Consider the following 9,906-nt stretch of genomic DNA (forward strand, 5'->3'; position numbering starts at 1 on the left):
TCTTTCCAACGAAGCTAAGCTACGTAAATTGCACCGAGAGCCCACAAAAAGGACAGAAGAGTCACAGAGTAGAAAGCCTGTCAGTTCCTGTCTTCTAGCAATAATGACATTTTATTCACAGAGCCAACCCTCCCCCTTTTTGTTGACAGAGAAAGAGAGCATACAAGCACACGTGAGCAGGGGCAGGGAGGGACAGAGGGGGAGGAGGGAGAAGCTAAAGCATGTTCGGCACCAAGCTCCATCTCACGACCCCGAGACTGTGACCTGAACCAAAATCCAGAGTCATACATCTAACCAGCTGGGCCACCCGGCCTCCCCTAGCCAAGTCTTGACCCTGGTATAAATGCATGCATTTTGTTATATTACCACAGTGACTAGTGTGACAAAGTCCTGACCTGATACCTCAGCAATCATTCCACAAGTTGAAGGGATGACGAAAGATCCTTCCAAATGGGAAGAACGACATCCATATGCTATAAGCATCTTTAAGAGAGAATGTAAGTTACAGCCTCGGGTGTCCCACAAATATCACCTATTTGTTTCAGGAAGGGCCCCAGGAAAAGGGATGGGAACACCAAAGGGAACATTTTCTTGCCCAAAGTTAAGATTTATAATGTAATGAATATCCCACGAGGTCAGAGATTCTGTTTCTGCGCTCCTTTTTCCCTGCTAACTACATCATTGCATATTGGCAGAAGGGCTCCTTGGTGAGATCCTTACACATGTTGGCTTTGAAGCGGGTGTAAGGCGTCCTAGCTTTGACACAGCGCCCTGGCTGGTCTCTTTGCTCTTACTCCATTCTACTCCACAAGCCCCTCTCCAGTCTCCAAGCAAAACAACACATGTTTCCCAAAAAAATCTCACCCAGCGCCTCGGGCCCTTCCTGACCCAGCCTGGCTTACCACACACGGGAGCCCCTCTCCTCCATCCCCTCCATCCCCTCCATCCGCTCCAGCCACACCAGCCTCCAGGGCCCACACTAACCAGGCCAGCTGCATCTCTGTCTTTGGGCCTTGGCATCCACTTTCTCCTCTGCTTGAAATGTCCTACCTGATTCATAGAGTTGGTCCTTCTGCTCATTCAAATATCAGCCAAATTAAATAAAAATAAGAACCATAGTAACAACCAACCCTTTCACAGCACACGATGAACCTAGAACTGTGCTAAAGGCTTCATGCACCTAAACTCATTCACTATCAAACAAGCCTACAAGTCGATCCTACGGTTATCAACCTCACTTTCAGAGGAAGAAACTAAGGCACAGAGAGGCTAAGAAAACTACCTAAGGTCAGACAGCAGTCAATGACAGAAATAAATTTGTTCCTATATCTCAAGGTCATGATTTTCATCAGCTCTCTGCTCTCTCAGGAGACTGCCTCCCGTTGCCCTCTAATATTACCCTGTTAATTTTTTTAAAAAAGATTTTATTTATTTATTTGACAGACAGAGATCACAAGTAGGCAGAGAGACAGGCAGAGATGGGGTGGGGGGGAAGCAGGCTCCCCGCTGAGCAGAGAGCCCGATGCAGGGCTCGATCCCAGGACCCTGGGACCATGACCTGAGCCGAAGGCAGAGGCTTTAACCCACTGCACCACCCAGGTGTCCCTATCCCGTTAATTTTCTTGATAGCACTTCTCACTGATACTTTTCTATTTGTTGGTTTATCCATATATCTACGTTTTTACTTTTACAAATCACTGGGCTTCCTTTTCCTTGGAGGCTGACATACACTTGTCCAATGTCTAGAGCAGTTCCTGGCACATGGGAAGCTCCCGCCAAATATTCGGTGAATTAATTAGTGACCAGATGTGCGTGTGTCTATCTGCTGGTCGGCTCAGGTCTCCGAGGTGCTGAATCGGATTGACCATTCATCTCCTCGAGGGGGTCAGGATTCTTAACGTTGGTTCGCCTAGAGGTGACCAAAGCTTATGATTCTTCCTGACCTTCCTGAGGAGAAACCGATTCACTGATCAGACCAATGATTCAGTGATTCCCTGGGAGTGATATTCCTGTCACCCACATTTACCACCTGTGAGGCCTCTGAGGGAAAGCAAATGAAGACCAGAGGGTTGCTCAGCAGATAGGAAAATATCACAGAGGGAGTGTGAAGACTTTGCAGGATATTTGAATCAAGCCGCAGAAGCTGGATGAGTCACCCTCCCCAGTGACCAGGCACTTCTCTCCAACAGGCCAGAATTCCCAATAGTCTGGGACTCTATTCTGTCAAAGAGACTGTATGTTCTTACTCTCCAGCCCTGTAGAAATCCTTACTCTCTTTTGTATTTGTCTTCTCCGGTCTCCTCAGTTTTGGAGCAGAATCCTACTTGAAATGCCAGCTCCAAGAGGCGCCTGCCTCTCCACTCTCTGCGGGTCCTCACCCTGGGTCCTTTCTCTGATGACCCTTTGATGGAGCTCAGTTCCCCGTGACTCAGTGCAGAGTCTCATGGGCTCAGAACCACTCGTAGACTGGTTATTTTGGAGTCCACATTCTCTACCTGGTACATTTATTTATGTGGGGTCCGAGTAGAGGGAGTGAAGAGTTGTGTAGGGAAGTCAGCTGAGGCTTCGGGGAGTGAGGCAGTTTCTCAGGAAAGGACTCCTGCAGAGAATCAATGACTGTCACCCCTAGGACACATCAAGAGATGCACACCTGACCCTCAGATTGCCCCTGAGTCCCCACTGTCCACTTCCAAATAAAGCCCACCTTTAAGTCTCTGGCACTAGCATGCTCCCTCTTTGTAGCCATAGGTATAGCGGGGGTCTGCCAGAGAGAGGGAGGATGTGCCATGAAATAACATAGTCCGGGTTTGATTTCCAAACCTAACAGTTACCATGTTAACTTCCCTCCAGTTTCACTTTCTTCATCATCATTGTACCTACCTCGCAAGTGTCATGAAGATGGCATGAAACGATACTCGTGAAGTCCTTAGCACAGTGCCTAGCACACATTCAACAGCATTGATGACAACCATTATTATTTTACCAATGACAGAAGACGCTGGCTATGTCCACGAGCACAAATGCTTCCAAATACAGTAAGAAGGTATAATATTTCCTATCTTTTGAAAGAAAAACAAGCTCCAAAGAGTATCTTATACATAAGACAACACTTAAATATGACCAGAGCAGTCTCCTTGTAGATCTGCCTCGTAAGCAAGGAGACACTTGGTCCACACTGCTCGCTGAGTACGTTGCTACAATGCCAAGTGCCTGGACCGTCACTTTCCAAAGTTCATTCAGATGACCTCAAGAAACAAAAATAAAATTTCCATAGTCAAATAAGAGTAAGAAACACCATCCATTCTTTTTCAAAAGTCACAATGTACATTAGCATATGAAAGGCAGTAAATAATCTTCCATTAAAAAGTCATTGAGGGGCAGCGGTGTGGCTCACTCCCTAAGTGCCTGCCTTTGGCTCCTCTCATGATCCCAGGGTCCTGGGAATAAGCCCTGTGTCAGGCTCCCTGCTCAGCAGAGAGTCTTCTCCTTCCCCATCTGCTACTCCTCTCCAATCCTATCTCTCTCACTAGCTCTGCCCTCTCTCAATTAAACAAAAAAGCTTAAAAAATTCAGATTGAAAAAAAATCAAATTGAACATGCTTTATGTATCAGACTTATTTGACAAAATGCCATGAGCCTTCCTAAACACAGTTTTTTCCCCATTTGTTTATTACCTCACTAAAAAAAAAAATTAATTAATTAATTAATTAAATTAAATTAAATTAAATTCTGGCAGAGCGTATTCATAAACATTCCCATAGACAGAGATTCCCGGGTAGGTGGTCACTTCCTCCTTCCCACGTTGACAAACATGCAAGGAACTGGAAAACCCCCGCTGACCACCTGACCAATGCAGTGATTTCTGATGGTGCAAACTTGTCCCCAACTGCAAGGCCACCACCATCACAGTAAGACAAACAGCAGCTCCTCCAGGCTGCAAGGATCTCCATACGGTGGTCCCCAAAACCTGTGACTGTCCCCTTAAATGACAAAAGGAACTTTGCAGATGCAATTAAGTCAGGAAGATAACCCTAAATCATCTGGGTGGGCTCGCTGACATCAATCCCATGAAGATCCTTTCCTGGCTGGGCTATACAACCATACAAGGAAGATGAGAAGGGACAGGTCAAGGACTTATCTGACTGCAATAGCTTTGAAGATGGGGGAAGATGAGCCTAGAAGCGAGGCAGAAACTGGAAGTGGTCTTTGCTCCTAGCCAGCAAACACAGAGACGGACCAAACAACCACAAGGAAGGGGATTTTGGCAACAAAACAAATGAGCAGAGAAACAGACCCTCCTTCAGAGCCTGCAGAAAGGAACACAGTCTTATATTTTAATTTTAGCTTAGCAAGACCTGTATCAAACTTGTGGCATACAGATAGATGAAAAGGTGATATTTTAAGATATTAAAGTTATATTGTCAGATAACAAAATTCTTGTTTAAGCCTCTAACTTGGATGACTTGTTACTGGAGCAACAGGAAATGAGCATAAAGTTCATGGTCACAAGGAACATCTTTGATGAATTAATGTGTGTTGGGCCATCACTACACACTTAGCACGTGCATGTAGTAAACCATTAACCAATCTATTGACCCTCACAAGTATGCTAAGAGGTATCTTCTGTTATTATTCGCATTTGTGGAGTGGAAACTGTGGAGAAGCACAGGGAGCTTAGGAAACTTGTGACGAAAGTCACACACATAGTATGTGGCAGATCTGAAATTCAAATGTGAACCACGTGTCTCGAGACACTAGGCTCGGATTCATGAGGACACCAAGCTCAGTGAGATCCTGTCCTAGGAAAGAAATAATAGTCTACATTTCTTCAGACACTATTGACTCCCCTACTAAAATTAAATTATAAATCTCTACTTTATCTTCACAGTTAATTTAGATGCCACATTTTCCACTGCTCATCAGATAATGCAAATTTTGGGACCAAACTGAACATGATTGTACTAATTTTATTAGCCCAATTTCAATTTTAAACACAACAAATTTATGTATCCAATTAGTCGTAAACCCAGATTTTCTAAGACATATTCTCCACGCTCTTTTAAAACCTTCATCCATCATTGACAACATACTGAATATTGGAGTTTTCTATTTATATAATACTTCTCTATTATTAGCTCATTATTAATTAATTAATTAAACATGGGCTTATTGGATGCTTCATATTGTGGACAAGGAAGGAAAATATAAAAGAAGTGTATAAGGTGCAACCTTGGCCTTCATAATCTGTAAGAGTTTAGGAAAATAAGACATGGACATCATAATCAAGTTTTACAGAATTCTCAACTTGCTGTAATTCCCCCACGTTCCCACAAGGAGCAAAACCATTTGAACATCTATAATTTAGAACAGAACTAATTAGAGTTCAACTCACTTACTATAATCTATCCTACACAAACACACAGGGACATAACAGGAGCATACATATGTACATCCCCCTCCAACCTCACTCCACATCCTTAGAAGCTCTTGATGGCTTTGGTGGTCTCCAGATATGTTCAGAGGACAGTGGTTCAAACAGTTGACACACACACATGTAGAAATATTCAAAGCATAGATCCTTCCAAATACGTAGGGTGCCAAGTCCCAAATTCCCTTTTAGGACTGGGCCTTTGTAAGCAGAGAAATAACGCTGAAATAAACCTCTGCCTAAATGTTGTGAAGCACATCAAAAAAGCATGAAAAACAAGTGGAACAGAGAGACCACCGAGCCCTCCCTCTTCCCCTTCCAGAGGACCACAGCCAGTGGTTTCATGTGTCAGGAGAACACCTCTTTCTGAGTCTCTTGCACCTTTTTTTGAGCATCAAGAGTCTATCCCCTCTAGTTTCACCACGGACAGTGTTCCTCACCTACAGTTCATAACCTAGCTAATTAGTCAGAGTCCCTTCCCACAGAGAGCTCAAGATAATATGGAAAGGATTAAGGAGGTTCACAATAAAGAAAAAAAGAAAACTAAGGCTCTAATGTGAACTTTTTTTGAATATCAAGGAAAAAGACACTTGAGGACAATGGACTGTCATAATAGGGGTTCCTCTGAGTATGCCTTTTGATTCCTAACCAGCTCCTCTTACTTCAAGTTCATGTGCCTTGCACATTCACTTCTTGTTCTGAATCTTTACCTCCATCTCTGGGAAAAATGTCATTGCTCCTAGAGAAAAACCCCATTTCCTTAGATTCTTTCCCCTTTCCTTTCACAGATTACTGAAGTCTACATCTTGCAAATTTGAGTAGCACTCAAAGGCTTCATCAAGGTAGATACTGGTCTCTGGCCACCCAAGCCCTTCAGCAAGAGGGAAAGGAAGGGGTAGGGTGGAACGAGGTGAGACAGGTTCTCTTGGGGACATTGGAAGTGGGTCCTCCATCCACGTTCTCTCCGATATTCCCACAAGCGTTAACAGTAAACTTACTGATTCCTTAAAATAGTAAATCTTTCTGCCCCTGCTCCCACTAACAGAAGAGCTAAAATCCAGACAGTCAGATTAAGAGATAGGTACCTTCTCAGATTCTCCAATACCAACTTGGTGTCCAACAATTCAATCAAATTCTGACACCAGTTCCTGGGGTTAGCGCAGCACTAACCAGTGAAGCACTCACTTCCATAAGGCTGCTCCCACTTCAGGCACCAGTCACAAGTCCCAGGAGAGAGGGTCAGCATGCTTCTGATCAGTTGGGGTCCTACAACTCCCTCATCAGGATCTGTAATTTTCTAGAAGGATTCACAGAACTCAGGAAAACACTTCACTTTTTTTTATTAGTTTATTTCAAAAGATACAAATTGGGAACAACTGAACAGAAGAGAAATATAGGTTGAGGGATTAGGTGGGGGAGGGTTGAGCCTAGTTTCCACGCCTTCTAGGATGTGCCACCCTCCCGGCTCGTTGATGTGTTCGCCAACGACGATATTCTTCTAAACCCACTGGAAATGGGTTTTCAACATAGATTTCATTATGTAGGCACAGATCCTTAAATCATTGGCTGTTGGTGATTGAACTCAATCTCCAGCCTTTCCCTCCAAACATAGGGAGTTATAGATGGAGGAGCTGAAAGTTTTAACCCTCTAATCATGACTTGGTCTTTCTGGCCTCCAGCCCCCATCTAGAACATATGTGGAGACCCCAGTCAGCAGCCGCCCCAGTAGCATACAAAATATCTCTCATCATTCAGGAGATTCTAGGGATTTTAGGAGATTTGTGTCATAAGCTGGGGCTAAAGACAAGATATATATATTAATCAGCAAGACACCATTAATGTATTATTCTTTTTATAAAGATCTTATTTATTTATTTGACAGAGAGAGAGAGAGCGAGAGAGGTCACATAAGCAAGGTGAGTGGGAGAGGGAGAAGCAGGCTCTCCATGGAGCTAGGAGCCCCAAATCGGGCTCAGTGCAGGGCCCGATCCCAGGAGCCTGGGATCATGACCTGAGCTGAAGGTAGATGCTTCACCAACTGAGCCACCCAGCACCCCCATCAATGTATGATTGATTGGAGTAACCTTGATTTAATTCCTGCTCCATACAGATATTTTGGGTTTATAAATAGCTGTATTTATTCCTAAAGAAAGCTGTTTTTCACCTAGAAAAATAGTCTATAATTGATGATATCTGTTCAAATCAGATCTTCTTTTAAAGATTTTATTTATTTATTTACTTTAGAGAGAAAATGAGCAGGGTTAGGGGCAGAGGGACAGAAAGAGAGAGAATCCCAGTCAGACTCCCTGCTGAGTGTGGAATCTGACCCAGGGCTTCATCTCATGACCCTGAGATCATGACCTGAGCGGAAATTTAACTGACTGAGACACCCAGGTGCTCCCAAATCAGATCTTTTCTACGAATGGTAAAGACTGTGGATTCTATCTACCACAAAAAGATGCCCTGTCCCTTCTCTGGCCACCTTTTCAACCAGTCCTTTCTCCTACTTGTTTATTGTTGCAAGCTGTGTTTCAAAGAGACAGTCCAATTTCTCTGTAATTAGAAATCTTCTCGACTGCCACCTTCCCCTTGTTTGCTCAAGACTGCAGGCGCAATGGTAGCCTACAGTTGCAATACATAATAAAGGAAGGTTTGTTGTCATTTTGAGCGGCAGCCTTCTGGTTGCACAGAAGCTGTACAATTGGGCCACTTAAAGGCATTCTGGAAATCAGGATCCCAATTTCACGATCTCAGGATCCTCTTCTGGTTGCACTTTCTCAGCCAGGAATGGAAACAATGGCCTGGAAAGGACAGGATCAGGAGGTGTTAGCTCCCATATGCAAGGTGGGACTCGTGTTTGTTGTTCTGGATGGCGTTCTTGTTTTGACATGCTTCTTTATAGTTTAATCTAAGAAACTAGCGACGCATTAGGACTCATATCTTCGCACTTAGCCAATCTCTAAAAGGAAAGCAAATATGTTCCATGTGAAGAACAATAAGGTCAAATGCTAAGATCTGTGGCCTAATGGGTAACTCCAGAACTCATGGCCAGGTATGCTGTTTCTCAAAGAGGATTGTTCGTATTCTGCTTGGATCTGTGATGCTCCTCCCATAGCGGATTTCTTTTTAAGAGCTCCTTCTATTTCTTCCTTCTTTCCAAGATCTTTTGTTGCTATACGTACAAAACCAACTCTAACCTAACGTATATTGCCCTGTTAAAGGCGGCTGGCTGATTTATAAAATAAAGCTTTATGAAATCCGGGCCACAATCCTGGTGAAGGTGATGCCCCTCCTTCTGTTCAGCACCGTCAACTGTAATGATGACTCTCGCATTTCCCTTACCTTTTCTCTTGGTTCCGATGGCCTCTGTGAGCTGCTTTGCTATGTCCGATTGCACTCCTGTCAGTATTTCCTAATAACTCGCCTTCTGGGTCATAATTGTTTAGCTTATTTATTTTGAAGAGATCCCTGGAGAAGGAAATAACAATTTTAAGATTCTGAACACTTTCTATCTCCTTTTAAATTCAGAAAAAAAAATTAGATGTCCACAAGAGTCACAGAAGCAGTAGAGAGCATTCCGATGGTGATGCAGGCTTTCCCAAAGACTGACACCTTACAGAACCACAGCACCACGGCCAAAGCAAGGGAGTTAACACTCAATCCTTACTATGCGCTTACCATAGACCCCCATGTGGAGCTCACAGGCTCTTCCACGGATGTTTTTTTTCCTGCACACGGAGTTCGTCCAGGGTCGTCAATTCAACCAGTCCTGGTGTTTCCTTAGTCTTTTTCTGATCTGGGACAGTTCCTCAGCCTTTCCTTCTCTTTCACAGTCTTGAGACTTCTAAAGAGTACTGTTCAATTATTTTATCTTATAAAATAAATGGGGCTTTGTCTTATGTCCTCTCATAATTTAATTGAGGCTACGCATCCCTGGAAAGAAATGCCATTGAGGTGAAGTGTCTAAGAGCATCTTTCTGGAGGCCCATAACGTTGATGGGTCATTCTCTGCTGATATTAAATATCATCCGCTGGTTAAGCAATGTGCCATGGTCTTCTAATGTACAGGTATTATATTTTTTCCTTGTAATTAACATTTGTTTAGTAGAAAATACTCTGAAATTATGGAAATCTACTCTTTCTCTTTAACAGTTTGTCTGTTAACTTTAGCATCTATTTGTGGATCTTGCCTGCTGCTGTCAATACCATGATGTTCCCATGGAGACTTTCTTTGTTTCCTTCATTCCTTCTACATTTGTTAATTGGATTTCTTCCGTAAAGAAGAATTGTCCATTGTCTCCTGTTAATTCATTCTTACGCCAATGTGGACTATAAGATACTCATAGTATTCTTTGGGTATAATCCAGTATTATGATGTATTTGGTTGTACAAATTGTTTCACCTTTGGCCTGCAGGTGCTGTTTTTGCTCCTGTTCAGTGTATTTACATCTTGTTTTGTGTTGTTATTGTTCAAGTAC

The sequence above is a fragment of the Neovison vison genome, chromosome 7, assembly GCF_020171115.1.
Source record: "Neovison vison isolate M4711 chromosome 7, ASM_NN_V1, whole genome shotgun sequence".
Classification (NCBI taxonomy): Eukaryota; Metazoa; Chordata; class Mammalia; order Carnivora; family Mustelidae; genus Neogale; species Neogale vison.